General features: G+C 44.8%; 1 protein-coding gene across 2 annotated transcripts in view; it reads right to left on the bottom strand.

Moving 5' to 3' along the window:
• Positions 1 to 7,051, bottom strand: part of C3H2orf42 (chromosome 3 C2orf42 homolog) — a 33,313-nt gene extending 26,262 nt beyond the window's left edge. For both annotated transcript variants that reach the window (XM_063445589.1, XM_063445590.1), the window contains exon 1: positions 6,955 to 7,051. The gene's annotated coding sequence lies outside the window, so the exon portion shown is untranslated. The remainder of the gene's footprint in view (positions 1 to 6,954) is intronic.
• Between the last annotated feature and the right edge of the window lie 9,515 nt (positions 7,052 to 16,566).

The following is a 16,566-nucleotide window of genomic DNA, read 5'->3' as shown; positions in this document are numbered from 1 at the left end:
GCTGCTGACATTGAGGCATAGCTTTCAAGATGGCGGAGGCCTCAGAAGATGGCGCCAAGCCGGCTACTACCACAGGGGACCGTCATCAAACGACGCTCGCTTACTTAGCTCACATCAGCCACTCAGACAATCACCCCCTGACCCTGAAACTGGCTGACAGATTGGAACAGGAACAACCCTGCAAACTGAAAGCCGCCTTACCTGACATAGCTTCACCCAGCACACGCCATCGACGAAACATCACTAAGCGGAAAGTGCGGGAAAATGGCGTCGGAGCTGAAGCCTTTCCCAGCCTGCTCGCAACCCTGCTTAAACACTCGGAGCAAAAGACGGGAACCCTCCTGAAAGACCAGCACGACATCGGTGGGGACCCCACAGAGGACGGCATTAGGTGGAACTCATCCATCGACAGCTCCCACCAGCCGATTCACTGTGAGCCAGTTCAACATGCGGCAGGCAACAGGGCAGCAGGACACTGTACACACGCAAGCAGGCAGTGGGTAAAGCGAATGACAAGCATTACTCTGTGACCACCTGAGATAACTGAGGACTATGGCATACACTCACATAAAAATGAATGCTAGGCTTGTTTCCCTCATAAATTAGTAAATACCACTAATGCTTACCATGCTTGAAACTACAGCATTTGTGCATACTATGCTCGAGCTACTGAGTAGTTTATTCATGTGATGCCACTACCACTGAGGGCACGTCTTGTTCAGTCCTTGTTCAGTTCTTATACATAATACAATTCTTAAGCAAGATAATACCATGAGCTAAGAAAATAGACCTTACGTTTGTTATCAAAAATGTTAGTACCACTGTATGTTATGCATGCGAGGGCTAATGAGATCCATTGTGACTACACACGTGGCAAGCCCTTCACTTACTTAAACTAACATATTACCTGCAAAATAATCGTACACTGCTATTGTAAAGCTGTCTTCCTGTATACTATCTTGATGTTACTAGAATCTTAATCTACATAATGCATAAACAGCGTGAGTTAAACGTGACCATATATCTATATATACAAAAATAGTGCACCGTACTACCATTCCTTAATGCTCTTTATGCTATGTACTTTCTGTTCTGAAATAAGCATGTGGATTGCCTTTGGGGTACCATGTGCCTGTATGTTACTCTCATATGCACTACAAAAATAAGGAATTAAAAAAAAAAAAAAAAAAAAAAAAAAAAAAACATTAGCACATTTAAGGTGTAGCTGGCGAGCTACAGGTAAGCATTCAGCCTATGGCATTCATACGTTGTACATGTCACCATTTAACACAAAATAAAAGGAGGTTCATGGTATTATTGGTTGCTTCTAAAAGAAACAGTCTGCAGATGACCGTAATGTGGTGTGCGAGGGTTGTCTGCGGCTTAAGCCGACCATCTTATCGTGGCATAGTTAGTGGGTCAGCGGGGATGCCTGGGCCTAATCTGTTGTCGGTTAACGCTAGGCCGGGCAGGAGACATGTTCTGCCGCAGGTGTTGGGAAGCCCGAAGGGCAGCATTATTGGCTTGGCAGATTCGCCCTGTTACACTTGTGTGGGATGGCGGTGAGCCAGGAAACTGGCGGCAACTGTCAGTGTTATTTCACATTTGTTAACTATATGTCAGGTCACCTTGTGTGCAGTCTAACACATATAAATCAGACAGCTTAACATTAAATTATAGCAAATTTTCGAGGTGCAGTTAGCAGGCTACAGGTAAGCGTTCGGCCTATGACATTCATATGTTGTAAGGGTTACACATGTCGCCATTTAACACAAAATCAGATGTTCAAGGCATAATTGGTTGTTTCTAAAATAAACAAACAGTCTGCCGAGGACCATAATATGAGTTCATTGCGGACTAAGTCGGCCATCCTACCATGGCATACTCAGTGGGGCTATGGAGAGGTCTGGGCCTGATCTGTTTTCGGTTAATACTTGGGTGGGCGAGGGACACGTTCTGCCGCAGGTTTTAGTAAGCCCGAGGTGCAGCATTATGGGCCTGGCGGATTCGTCCTGTGATACTCGTGCGGCATAGTGATGGGCCAGGAATCTGGTGCTAGCCATTAGGGTTTTAGCACATGCGTCAATTGTGCGTCATGTCACCTTGTGCGCAGTCTAACATATAGAAATCAATAATGTAATACTATGTAACTATGTAACAAAATATCAAGGTGTTGCTGGCAAGTTGCAGTTAAGCAGTCGGCCTATGATAATCAGATGTTGCATGAGTTATACTTGTGGCCTAGTTTGGTTGTCGTTCTCAGGCATAGTTCATGTGGTGGTTGTCTGCCGAGCAGGGGAATGGTTTGCGTGGCGAGGTGGGTAGACCTGGCCTCAGAACCATTGGATAATTTCTGGCAAAAAATTTTTTTTAGCTTTTCAGCTCTAGATGAGCCTTTCTTGGTCTTGTGTTGTGACATTTATTTCTAGTTGAAGTGGAGTCCAAGTGCTGGAGCAATTCCTTAAGGGGCCATCTTGCTCGGCTGCCAGCCATGCCCTCAATCCAATCATCTTTTAATAAATTCATTTGGAAATCAAAAAAAAACAAGAATAAAATTGAAAACATTATTCTTTAAATATAAAAACAGAGGACAAGGATTTCCAAACATATACCAAGTGAATGAACCTTGCGAATTATCGCATATAGTTAGTACTTTAAAAAAAAAAGAGGCCACAAAACAACCCTGGTATCAAATAGAAACTTTTAACATGGGAACTAATAATATGAAAAATCTTTTCTGGAATCTAAATAAAAAACAAGCAAAATCAATGTCGAAACTATCAATAATAATAATAATGGAAGATATGTATCCACTTTGGACACGGCTAAAAGATAATTTGGGGTATTCAGGAGAAACTTCTAGATAATCTTCCTATTGAAGTTATTTAGATAAATCTAGAGAATCTGGATATGAAGCAGTGAAAAGAAAAGGGGATAAAACAATTAGGAGATCTTATAAGAAATAACAAGATAATACAGTTCCAACAATTTAGGAAAGATTTAGGGATACCTTCAAGAAAAATCTTTTCATACGTAAGAATAAAAAGTTTCTTATTAAAACATAGACTGGGGGGCGGAGCTAGCTGCGGACCAGCAAAGACGCATGGTGAACAGCTCCGTATCAAAATTAAGCAAAATACCCGATTAAACGGCGGAAATTGGGCACCTTCCTCCCTCAAACTTTACCAACAGGTCGAGGAGAAGATAATGGGCAAGAAGAACAAGAAACCAAGGCCGGACAAAACCCCTCTTAACCATCACATCGGCGAACTCCTGCGGAACTCGCAAAAAGCCGCATGGGAGAAAATGGCCCTGGGGGAAGATGAATACTCTGACTCCTCAGGAGACTTCTACCTGGACCTGGGAGAAGGCGCATCGACCAAGCCCAAAGCATCTCCAGCAGGGGAACCGGTCACAGCAGCCTTGCTGACTAAAATGTTCACGTAACTCAGGAAGGATTTAGCTGCCGACCGAACATACTTCAAAGAGGCCTTAGAGGGGGCCACCACGAGGCTTACACAATTAGAGACAAAGGCAGATAATCAAGACACGAGACTTCACAATCTGGAATAAAAAATGCCGGACCTCCACACACAACAACTGGGCATGACTGAGAAAGTGGCGGCATTAGAAGATCATAGAAGGAGAAACAACTTAAATGTCAGAGGGGTACCTGACGATATAGGGCTAGCTGACCTCCCACACTATGTGAGGCGCCTCATAGCAACACTACTGCAACCCAAGCAGGCCAAACTCGTGAAGATTGACTGGCTGTTCCGCTTGCCCAAACTAACAAACGCACCCCCGACCGCCACGGCTGACGTTATTGTAAAATTCCAAACCCAACAGGACAAATCTGCGGTCATGGCGGCGGCCCAGGAAAAAATCTCTCTACCATTTGAGGACTCTCAACTACTATTATTCTCTGATATAACGAGAGGAATACTTAATTGGCGCAAATCGCTTCAACCTAGCCTACTTCTCCTAAGGTCCAACAACATCCAGTACCGATGGGGGACACCACGCCACATCACCTTCACCTTTCAAGGGACTCTATACCGTGCAAGGAGCCCACAAGAACTTGTCACTCACCTGGGCCAACTGGGCCTGACAGCACCTCAACCGGAATCCACGACCTCCCTGTCAATGCTAGACCCCAACACCGCAAGGGAATTTATACCCAGGTCGTCTCGGCGTGCCACGCCGGCAAGCAACATAACCTGAACAGACCGCACTGCGAGTACACCTTCCCATCCTCTCGGAAGCACCAGACTCCGCCACTAAAACTTAGGACTATACTTACCCATTTGAAATTGTTTACTTTTCTTTGCTTGAAAATTGTTGTTTTTTTGCTTAAGGGCTACCATACAAGCATATTGCAAAAGAGACCATGAACTCTTACCTTAGACACCCTAACCCGTCAAAGGGGACTGAGGTTATCTCCTTATGTCTCCTTTCTTGCCTATCTCCATTACTCCCTCCCTTTGCCCACACTTCAGGCAGCCTTAGATAATCACTCCTGCCTGTTACGTAGTAACCGAAAAGAGAGGCCCACCCTGGCACCGGCCCCAACCTTCACCCCACCCCCCACCCTCCAGGTACTATACAATCTAGCAACCAGCATGATCCACAGCCGCGCACCCTCAGAGGGGGCCCCATCCCAACCCTGGAGCACCTAAGTACCCGAGAGATATACTGTTATGTTTCGACTACACATTACTAATGTGCCCAGGGGATCAAAGATATGTTGAGTTGTTCCAAAGGCCAAATTCATGCCTTCATAGGCAACCAAATACCATTCCAGGCCACCAGTGACCCGTATCCTCTAAGCTTGTTTAACCCTTAATATGTTATCAATTCTGACTTTTAAAACAAAAAGTGCAATGTTTCTTAAAGCCATGCCAATGTTAATGTATGTTTACATGTCTGTCTGTACCAGCTGTCGTGGCGGTACAAACATGGTTGTTCACACTATGCACAAATAAAATAAAGAATAAAAAAAAATAGACAAATTAACCAATTCGATTAATTAAAACTATTTACCCAGATGAAAAGTGAAGAAAAAAACCAACATCAAAATGATAACCAAAACAATGTACCTAACTTCTTTATATACCGAACAAATTGAAATAACAGCAATAAATAGCTGGAATAAGGAGTTACAGATAAATATAGAACAGAGAAAATGGTTCAAAATGCTGACCCAAGTAAGCAAAGCTATACACTGTTTAAATTTGAAAGAGGTGTATTACAAATTAGTTAACAGATTGCATTACAACCCTTTAAAACTATCTAAAATGTACCCTGATAGATATTCTGAGTGTTGGAGAATATCGATCAAGGTACATTTTAGATAGTTTGAGCAGACTACATACATATTTGGTGGTCATGCCCAGAAATACGTAAGATATGGGTTTTAATATTCAAATGGATAGATGCATGGACAGCAACAAAAAAATAGACAGCAACAAAAAATAGAGTTCTCCCCTGCATCGGCTCTCCTTCTTATAGGTTGGCAAAAAAAAAAAAATCTAAAACAGATAAGCGAGATTAAATAATACATACATTATTAGCAACCAAACTACATATAGCTAAAAACTAAAAATAATAAATATAAATTTACAAATTATAAATCAATGTCAAATGGAGCAGGGTATAGATAATCATTTTAATTATAATTCAAGCACAAGATGGAAAGATTGGGCAGAAAGGATTAAAAAAGATAAACCAGGATAATCAAAGAAAGAAAAGGGAGGATAAGGGGTAACGAGAAAACGGAGTACGATATAGGAAAGAAGTAAAATAAAAAGAAGAAATATAAGGTTTAAATATTTATATCCTATATGTGTGATGTATTGTGAGTTTTGATGTACAGACACATAAGAGAGGGTGTTATATAAATACAGTACAGTGAGATATAAACACTATCTAAACAATGGGGTAACAAAAACAAAACAAAGGAAAAAATAAAAATTTTAAAAAAAGGACATCGTTTTAAATGTATTGTATAAAAGATATGTAAAGGAATGTATACACATATGTTTGGAAAGAAGACAATGTACATGTTATATGTTTTGTAAAAAAAAAGGAGAAAAAAAAAACCTTTGAAATAAAGATTATATAATTAAAAAATTCTATGCTTTGCAAATAACTGTCTTTTTTGAGTTGATACCAACATTTTGATAATACTGGACCAATCTCTAAATTTGCATCCAGGTTATGTTTACTATATGCTTAAACTGGATTTTCTAGTACAGTCCACCTACAGCACAAGACCCTTAGCAGATAAATGATTGTTAAGCACCAAAAACTATCTTAGCTTCAATAAGTGGTTTTGGTGTATAGATCATTCCCCTGCAGTCTCACATAGCGCCAACAAATTCCGTAGTGCTTTACAATGGGTGGCCTAACAAACATGTATGCACCCCACAAAAACAACCAAAAGCAGAAAATTAAATAAATAAAACCAGTCTGGAGCCAACATTCACACCCCTCTGTATTTTAAATACATAGATATATATTTGCAATTCCTGTCTACAAACATACACACTGACATTTATTTATAAAATCTTTTACCAGGATGGATACATTGAGATTTATTTAGTACAATGTGTTCTGTGTCCATGAATACACATCATTAACATTGTATCCTAACATGATCCCTGGAGATGCTCATAGATCTTCCTTTCCTACGTCACTATTATATAGTGAGATTCCCCTTACTCTCACCCATTGAGAGCCTCCCCATACAATCCTCCTGTCACATTCTGCCCACTAACAAGGCATTCCATGCTGCTTCACATTGCCAGGAGTCATGTGACGTCACTTCCGTTGCGAAAGCAACGGCCATTGGTATATAAGAGATGCGATGGCTATTCTCTATAGGCACCCCCTTTTTCCAAACTCAGTACCGCCTGTGTCTCTGGCATAGGGTGTGCCTCCTTAGCCCCTTACCTGAAGCAGGTAATTCGCCTGGAGTCGCTACAACGGTGTCCGGGCCCCCGCCTCACACCCTTCGCCGGAGCTCCTTACAAACGTACTGCTCTCTGTAACGGACAGGATGATTGAGCAGCTTCGGTCACGTGCTCAATACGTCACCGGCGGCATGACGGGAGTTGTAGTCCTAACCAGGCTTGCACTGTTTTGCGCTATCCTATGGAAAGGATCGCTTGTAGTTACGAATGTGAATAAAGAACACATATTTTCTATTAGACCTGTATTACTTGTGTGATATATGTGTATGGTATTCACTCAGTTCACATGTTTATGTCATGACCAAGCAATAATATGGCAGCACTGCCACCCTTCACATTTGTGGGGACCTGGGCAACAATTTATTTATTTTTAAAGTGGGGGGTGCCTCATCCTTCATACAGAGGTTCACAAAACCAGTAATTAGTCACTCACACTTTCCACATACCCCAACCTTAATATCAACATGCTCACACATAGAAACAAAGTTACATTAAAGGAACACCATAAGGTTCAGAACAAATATATCAATTTTCTCTTTACCGTGTATCTTTTTTCTGTTTACAGGTTCCCCTTGTAAAATGATAAAATTATGTTTTTACGCTCCCATAATACAGTGCTGGGATGAACTCCGCCAGCCGCTTACTACACAGAATGCTTCTCATAGAGACGCACAAGGAAGACGCAGCACATGTGCTTAAAGGAAAACACACATCTTAAATATCCTAATATAATCTTAATGTCAAGGCACGAAATTTAAAGTCCCATGCTACTAGCCAGGTCTAACAGTTCCTTGCCACTTCCAGCCTGGAGGATCTGTGGTACACTAACTAGGGCTACATTTCCAATTACCAATGGCTAGCGGAGGGTGGAAATTTTAAGCCGGATTTATGTGCTAGTATACCATCTTGCTGCACCCTCTATTGAATATTTCAGTTGAACATATGACTTATAACCAAGCTATTTATACAACTGAAAATTCAGTTTAGGATAATCCAGGAGTATTCCATTATAAACACATTTATTGCAGTTTTGGACAGTCTTTCCTTAGTGCGGTCACTTGGTAGGTATGTCTTCAATATTAAAAAGAAAAATGTAGGGGAAATACGATATTGTCAAATAATACATATATTAATCTTTCCTTTTTTTTTTTTAGATTAGGTTGAAACGTTGATTCTCTGTTTTTGGAATTTAAGCTAAAGCTAAATGGGAAAAGTGTAATAATTGTTATTTTCAATTAAATATATCTTATAGATTTGGTTATTTCATTCTGACAAAAATAACAACAAAGGGGGAGGAGCCTGGCCATCAAGGAGAGTAGACGTGCATGCCATGAGCTCCCGCTGAAAAAGCAAACAAGCTAACTTTAAACGGGCTAAAACAGCTATTGACCCCACTGACAGGCAGCACAGAACCCTGAGGGGACCCAGCGAGATACCCTGTGACCCTGCAAAGTGGATCGGTCACGGGAGACCGGGAGAGCACCGCTGCGGCCTACTACACCGGAGCTGGGGAGGGACGGCCGAACTCCCTGCTTCCAGGTAATCCACGAGAATAGACACTCTCCTACCCCCCCCCCCCTTTGGACCGGCGGGGGTCATCCCGGTCCACACTCGACAGCCTAAATCAAGCAACATGAAAACGGCATATAGACCCAGAACGGAGTACAACCACATGAAGAGGGCCGGAACAATAATGGCGCCTGACACATGGCATGATGAGGATACACAAGAGCAATTTGCCCCAGTCCTTTGCTCCGTGGACCGCACACTAAAGCGGCTGAATAAGCACATTCAACGGTTTTGGGTAAAACTGGAAACCCTCTTCTTCTCTAAATCGCACCAACCGCGAGTCAAAAAGCGAGACGGCAAGAGCCGGAGGGACCAAGGGACCCCCTCGGGCCTACAGCACCGAGACAAGCCTGCACCTCTCACTACTGGCCCACCTGGGCCGAAGGCCACCAAGGGCTTGACCCGAAGACATCACCCACACGGACCGGGAAGGACCCGGTCCATGGAAGAGAACGGGCCCGTGGCACAAAGATGTCGGCCTTCATACCGGCCTGGGGCTGGAGGGAGGACCCACCCTGCCCCTGGCGAACAGCCGCCTTTGTTACCCGTCCAGCACCGAACGTAGCGAACAGATCACAGGGCCCAGACCGAGGACGCACCCCACAGGCGACGAGCTCCCGGCTCACCTTTGCTGGACTCTGGCACGAAGGCTCATGCAGCCTCCCCTCACAGGGAATTGGTTAAGCGGCCTACAACACCTCTGAATGTTGTTAGCGGTAACCACACTGAATGTAACGATAATGACTCTCAGGGGTGTATTGAGGGAAAGTTGCTTTACACTATTTAACACTGGAAACGTATAATTTGGTTGGTCACACCTATGTCTTAGTGCCCCTAACTTTGAGACTGACGATACAAATGCCTAGATGTTTTTTCACTGCATGGGCTGATTTACTTCTCCAAACTATGTTGCATAAGCTGCCTACAAGCCCACTGTAACCTGATTCCACCGGGCCCTAAGTTAGCATATTAAGTTATCATATTAAGTTATCATATTATGTTTTGAGAACCATGCCTCCACATGGAGTAGCATAAGCCTGACACCTATCCCAGGCTTCCCAGCCCCCAACGCCTTAGCTATGTACTTAAGATTGATACACTCGTGACTTCTATACATATACACCTAGCATGCTCCAAGCCTGACCCTCTTGAATTTAAAAATAAAAATTGTGCACTGTTCCTATATATCCCATTGTTATCTATGTTTTGAACTACGCAAGTGGAATGCCTTTGGGGTACCACGTGCCTGTATGTTAACCTACTATGCACTGCAAAAAAAATAACAACAAAATATTAATTCATCCTTTACCTAACCAAACTAGGCTATGATCATTTAGCTGTAATTACCAATAGAAGATCTGACAGTTACTCATAGAAGATCACCAATTACCAATAGAAGATCTGACAGTTACTCATCGTGCAGGCCGCCATCTTGAAACTGGTTTGCATTTTTCTTAAATCCTACATGACAGTCACTAGTACCAAGAAAAACATCATCAGCTAATCAGATTCAGTGATATGCTATTATAAGATGGAGCTGGAGTAAAGTTACTGGGGTGGTAGGCATATATTTAATTAAGAAGTTTAATTTGTGACCAAGGCATTGAGGACCCATTGGTTACTCTACATTCAAGTTATGGGGCTACATAAAAGATAATGGTATTGGGTAACCTTGGATCTCTTTCTGAATGGTAACGCGCACACAGAACAATTGCCCTGTTCCTCGGCAATCAGCAGGCAGAAAATCCTGGGGATATTAATCCAACAAAAGGCTGGGAGCCAGTAATGCCAAATTGTATTTAGTTGAAATCTTGAAAAATAATTTAAAAAAAATAATCAAAAAGTCATGAGATTCTTGATACCTTTTCAATTTACTTTTAAGACTGTGTTACACCATGTTACCACAGTATGGAAATTGGATAAACGCCTGGAGTACCCTGCTCAGTAACTGGGATTGGAGACTGGAGGGTCAGTGTCTATGAAATCGAGCTGGGATTTACTCTATTTATTGATTGATTGTCCCTCCATAGATATGTGTGTGTGTAACTATAAGATGTCCTCTGTTTTAATGTATTTCTTTTTATTGTCTTTTATACAAGTTCAGTAATACAGCATTACAATAAGAAGACAAGGTTTTGTTGGGCTTAGCAAACATGACATCAATAGAATTAAAGGGATACTGTAGTGCCAGGAATACAAAGCTGTATTCCTGGCACTACTGCTCCCCCTGCCTCCTCCCTCCCTCGCGCCACTCTCTCCCAGGTAAATAAAGGTTTGAAAATCGTTTATTTACTTACCTTATCCCAGCGTCGATGTCCCTCGGCGCTCGGTCACCGCTTGGCCCCCTCCTCCATCCCGTGATGAGCAGGGTCTCATGCACATGCAAGGCAAATGCTATGTGCGCATTAGACCCCCCATAGGAAAACATTAAATTAATACTTCCCTATAGGGGAAAATCTGACGCTGGAGGTCCTAATGCAGAGCATGAGTACATCAAGCGTCAAATACCCGATCAAAGGTCCGTTTCAATTCAGGAAGGCCTCAAGTGGAGACAGCCACTGGAGGCAGACTTAGTGCTGCAATACAAACATTGTAGTTTCTCTGGAACTGCAATGTTTAAAACTGCAGCACTAGGTGCAGAAGGGACAAAGCACCCAGACCCCTTCAATGCGCTGAAGTGGTCTTGGTGCCTACAGTGTCCCTTTAATATGCATGAGAGAGGGTTAGTAGAATGATAAGGATGGAGGGTAAGAAGGTAGGATATATTTTCCTCCGGGACACTAATACTTTGAGTATGATACTGCATTTTCTCCATTTTTCATTGCTCAACTCCGGGACACTACTCTTTTACTCTTTTGCCCCGTGCCTGAGAGTAGGGTCCAGTTGTTAGTTAATTGTTGCCACAAATACCCCTACCATGACGGAAGGGTAGGCCCAGACACCGGACATAGTAGACCCCCCGCACTGACACCACAACTACCGACGATAGGCTGACCCCAAACCATGTCACTCCCCCCCCCTGCCCCAGGGTAACAGGGGCGTTGCTCCCTCTACGCCAGCTCTGGCTAAACATAACACTAGGGACCCGCCTAAGCTTAATGTGTCCACCGCACCGACCTGAGAGTCTCCCCTTAATCTATAATATAATATAATATGGACCTATATTACTCCCTAGAGACGAATTCAGCAATGTGGCATGTAGATACTAACAGAATGCAGCAGGACTATGTTGTCAGGTGGCTGAGTACACCGCCGGGTTCATAATTACTGTAATAACTACTACTGGTACTCAGATCTAACCTACGCCCAGTCACATGATACACAAGGGTTTAGACGTTAAGCCATTCTGCTCTAACTCTAGACCAGATGTAGTTTAAACCTACTTTCACACGCTAAACGACATACAATGACAACGCATAGCCTACTGTTATTGTGAAGCGCTTGCAGCAAGCTTTTTGTAACTTGACGCATATCTCTTAAAGCTTAAACCATTTATGTTAACCGCGCAGCCATGTTCCTAACCTAATCAATAAGACAGCTCTGTTGGGCTGATAACCGTTTATGTTATACGTTGATATTTTACTTTCATATTGTGTCTCTCCAAGTCAAGCTTGTAAACTCAAAACAAAAATGTGCAGTACTGTCATACCTATGTTAACCTATAAGAGTCAGTGACTGCTGTTGGGGCATCATTGGCATGTCTGTACCATTTATCCTGCACTCAAAAAAAAAGAATAAAAAAAAAAAAAAAGAAGAAGGTAGGATATATTTAATATCTAATATGACAGTTGAATTATAGTTACAATGTACAGGAACAAACATCATTGTTCTATAGTTACAAGAAGGAATAATATAATATAATCAGTAGGGAGCAGGAGAGTCATAAGTGTGAGTATAATCAGTAGGGAGCAGGAGAGTTATAAATGTTAAAGGATTGGATTGTTAAACATCTAAAAATACATGGATTTCAAGATCAGAGACAACATGGGTTTACTTCTTTTTTTTTGATTGGGTAACTAAAATAATAGATCAGGGTGGTGCAGTAGACATTGCTTACCTAGATTTCAGTAAGGCTTTTGACACTGTTGCACATAGAAGGCTGATCAATAAACTGCAATCTTTAAAGGGACACTCCAGGCACCCATATCACTTCTGCCCATTGGAGTGGTCTGGGTGCCAACTCCCACTACACTTAACCCTGCAACTAAATATTGCAGTTTTCAGAAACTGCACTATTTACCTTGCAGGGTTAACTCCTCCTCTAGTGGCTGTCTACTAGACAGCCACTTCCGGGTTTATGGCACTTATAGCATCGCTGGACATCCTCACGCTATGTGAGGACCTCCAGCGTTGCTGAAATCCCCATAGGAAAACATTGAAAGCATTTTTCAATGCTTTCCTATGGGGAGGGCTCCCCCGCCGGCTGACCGCGCATGCACATTAGGTCTCCTCCGAAGGATGACGTCGGCGGGGGAGGAGCGTGAGCGGACCCAGAACCAGCAACGAGGGACATTAGCGCTGGATACAGGTAAGTCACTGAAGGGGTTTTAACCCCTTCAGCAACTTGGGATGGGGGTGGGTGGGAGAGGGGACCTGCAATGTCAGGAAAACGGTTTGTTTTCCTGGCACTGGAGAGTCCCTTTAAGTTTGGATTCCAATATTGTTGAATGGGTAAGGCAGTGGCTGAGTGACAGGCAATAGAGGGTTGTAGTCAATGGAGTATATTCAAAGCTTGGGCTTGTCACCAGTGGGGTATCTCAGGGATCTGTACTTGGACCCATTCTCTTTAATGTTTTTATTAGTGATATTGCAGAAGGTCTTGATGGTAAGGTATGCCTTTTTGCTGATGATATGTAACAGGGTTGATGTTCCAGGAGGGATAAGCCAAATGGCAAATGATTTAGGTAAACTAGAAAATGGTCAGAGTTGTGGCAACTGACATTTAATGTGGATGAGTGCAAGATAATGCATCTTGGGTGTAAAAATCCAAGGGCAGAGTACAGAATATTTCATAGAGTCCTAACCTCAACATCTGAGGAAAGGGATTTAGAGGTGATTATTTATGATGACTTAAAGGTAGGCAGGCAATGTAATAGAGCAGCAGGAAATGCAAACAGAATGCTTGGTTGTATAGGGAGAGGGAAGTGCTCATGCCATTGTACAGAACACTAGTGAGACCTCACTTGGAGTATTGTATGCAGTACTGGAGACCGTATCTTCAGAAGGATATTGATACTTTAGAGAGAGTTCAGAGAAGGGCTACTAAACTGGTTCATGGATTGCAGGATAAAACTTACAAGGAAAGGTTAAAGGATCTTAACATGTATAGCTTGGAGGAAAGACGAGACAGGGGGGATACCAATCAGCAATTCACAAATAGAATTTCTTATTTATTTATTTTTTGCAGGGGGGTGAATTCCGTAAGAGTGAGTGAGGAGGAGGGGGATAGAGGAAAAGGAGAAGCAAAATAGTAGAAAGATAGAGAACAATTTAAAAACATATACATGTAGATCGTTTTTTTTTCATTGTGAATAATAAATGTTCTTAGCGATTAGGGACTTTTAGAGTCCCTATTGTCACCTCATGTTAGTAAGGCATACATTATGAATGAGAAAAGAAAATGAAGAGAATTAGGAAAGTAAGCAAAGGACAAGGGAAGGGGCGTGGCCTGGACGAGCATGCCGCAGGACGCTCGGTGAAAGAGCTCCGCAAACGACCTCTCAAGCCACAAATAGGAGAAGAAATGGTCCGAAACAAGAAGCTGTCAGTCCCAGGGACAATTGCAGCCAACTCACCTAGACGAAACACAGGTCCGATGGACGAATATATTGCAACACCGTCGGATCTGCAAGCCCCCACGCAGGCAGACAACATGGTGCCGAGAGCACAGGGGAATCCCCCCAAAGCAGCGGTCAAGCAGAAGCCCTAACGCTGATCCGTGCAGAGCTCTCACAAATCTCTGCAAGGATGCTAACAAAGGCAGACACCGGCACCCTGTTGAAGGAGATGCGGGCGGCCGTGCGGGAGGAAGTGGCCGGCCTGCGCAAAGATGTGAGCGCTCTGGAACAGAGGGTTGAAGAAGTAGAGGTGGCGGCCCGGGAAAGTGCGCAGCAACACAGAGCTGCTGAAGTGGCTGCAACCCGACAGGGGAATGTACTACTCACAATCCGCAGGCAAGTTGAAGACTTAGAAAACAGAAGCCGACGAAGCAACATCCGCATCCGCGGGCTGCCAGAAACAGAGACTGAACCGCTCCCAGCCACTCTGCTAGCATTGTTCCACCAGATACTGGGAGAGGAGGCCCCTGCTGATCTCAAGCTGGAGCGCGCACATAGAGCGCTGGGACCGCAGAGACAAGATGGACGACCCAGAGATGTAGTGTGCTGCCTTCACCTATGCAGCATAAAAGAGAGGATCATGGCGGCGACCAGGGGAATGGCCACCATACAATTTCGTGGCTCCGAGATTTCCCTCTTCCACGACCTCTCCAGCCTGACTCTGGACGCCAGACGGGCACTACGTCCAGTCACCAGCATCCTCAGGGAAAAACGGATCCCCTACCGCTGAAGAAGTCCCGGACCTGAGGAAGAAGTCCCGGACCTGATGAGGGCCCTCAACCTACCGCAGCCACGTGTCCGTAACTGGATCCTAGAGGAGGCGATTGCAGCCAGACGGGACCCCACGGTCCTCATCCGTATACCGGAGGAACCTGACAGAGCGAGAGCACCCCCACGGAGATGGGGAGGGCCGAATGGCCCTGAAGAATAATCCGGTCCGGGCCGAGTCGGAGAGGGGTATCACGGGTGAGTCTGAGTAATCTTTTGGGGACTCTGGGTCACTTGAGCCATCCGGTACAACTGGTTATCTGGGGGCAAACCTGGACTATTGGGGTGGGCCACGGGGGGGACGGAGGGCTGATTCATACACTAGTGCAGCGGCCATTTGTCCCCATGCGTGCAGTAGCACGAACTCCACCTCCTTCATCTTCTCCCCCTGCTTGCCTCGTACTGCCCGCCAGAGGGGGCCGTGGGCCTGGGGAAGTGGGAACCTTAATCCGCACCCGAACTACGGACTGGGGTTGGGAGACACTTTGGGAGGGGTACTGGGTCTCTGGAGGGCCGGGACACAGGTCAGATGGTCAGCTCTGCACAGCTACGCCACCCAGGTGTGCCCGCGCCACTTTATTGTAATGATCCATCGACATACGATCTGCGGTGGGCCTCTATACTGGGACACACCGGCCCTACTCGGGCCAAGCCGGGGTCAGATGACCTGGACTGTGGGGATTTTGCTGGAGGGTGGGGAGGGAGGGATGGGGGAAGGGGGGATGGTTCCGGGAATAGGTACCCTTGAGACAGAGTGACGCGGCTGACACAGATGGGGAAGCTAGTAAAGATTCAAGGCAGGTACCCAAGAGCCCAACAGCCACAAAAGGTCAAAAGTGCCCTGGGGGGGCGAGTTAGGGTGACTGAGGGCAATGCTGACCACACAACCCACCTGTAAGCTGAGCCTGACTGCCGGACCCCATCCCTCACCCCTACGCAGTGGGTTACCACCCCTACTCACAAGGCATCCCACGCCAGAGATCCAGACCCGACCGCGGCCATACAGCCCCACAACGGAAGATGCTGACCCCTACCCACTCCGTCTCCGCCTGCCACCCTAGGGGAACAGGGGACCCCAGCCCAGGGCGACTAACCATGGATGAGAGGACGGCCATAGTACCCTCCCTAACGACTCCCAGATCCCCTCACCGACGATGGCCCACACATGAATACTGACAACCCGAACTAATACTCAGCTCTCGGACACTATATGCCTCCTTAGCCATAACCACTTCCCGGCCAGGGGGGTGGGACCAGAACCACACCACTTACATAGTGATTATAGATCCAACCTCACTGAACACTCACCATTGAATACCTGCGCAGGTGCAGTCTAGGTTAGGCACCCACAGACAGACATCCTCCCCGAACTGGTGGAGGGAGTGCGGAACCACCCAGTAAGGGTCCCGGCACGACAT

This window comes from Pelobates fuscus, chromosome 3 (genome assembly GCF_036172605.1).
Source record: "Pelobates fuscus isolate aPelFus1 chromosome 3, aPelFus1.pri, whole genome shotgun sequence".
NCBI lineage: Eukaryota > Metazoa > Chordata > Amphibia > Anura > Pelobatidae > Pelobates > Pelobates fuscus.
This window is presented reverse-complemented; position numbering and strand designations above follow the sequence as displayed.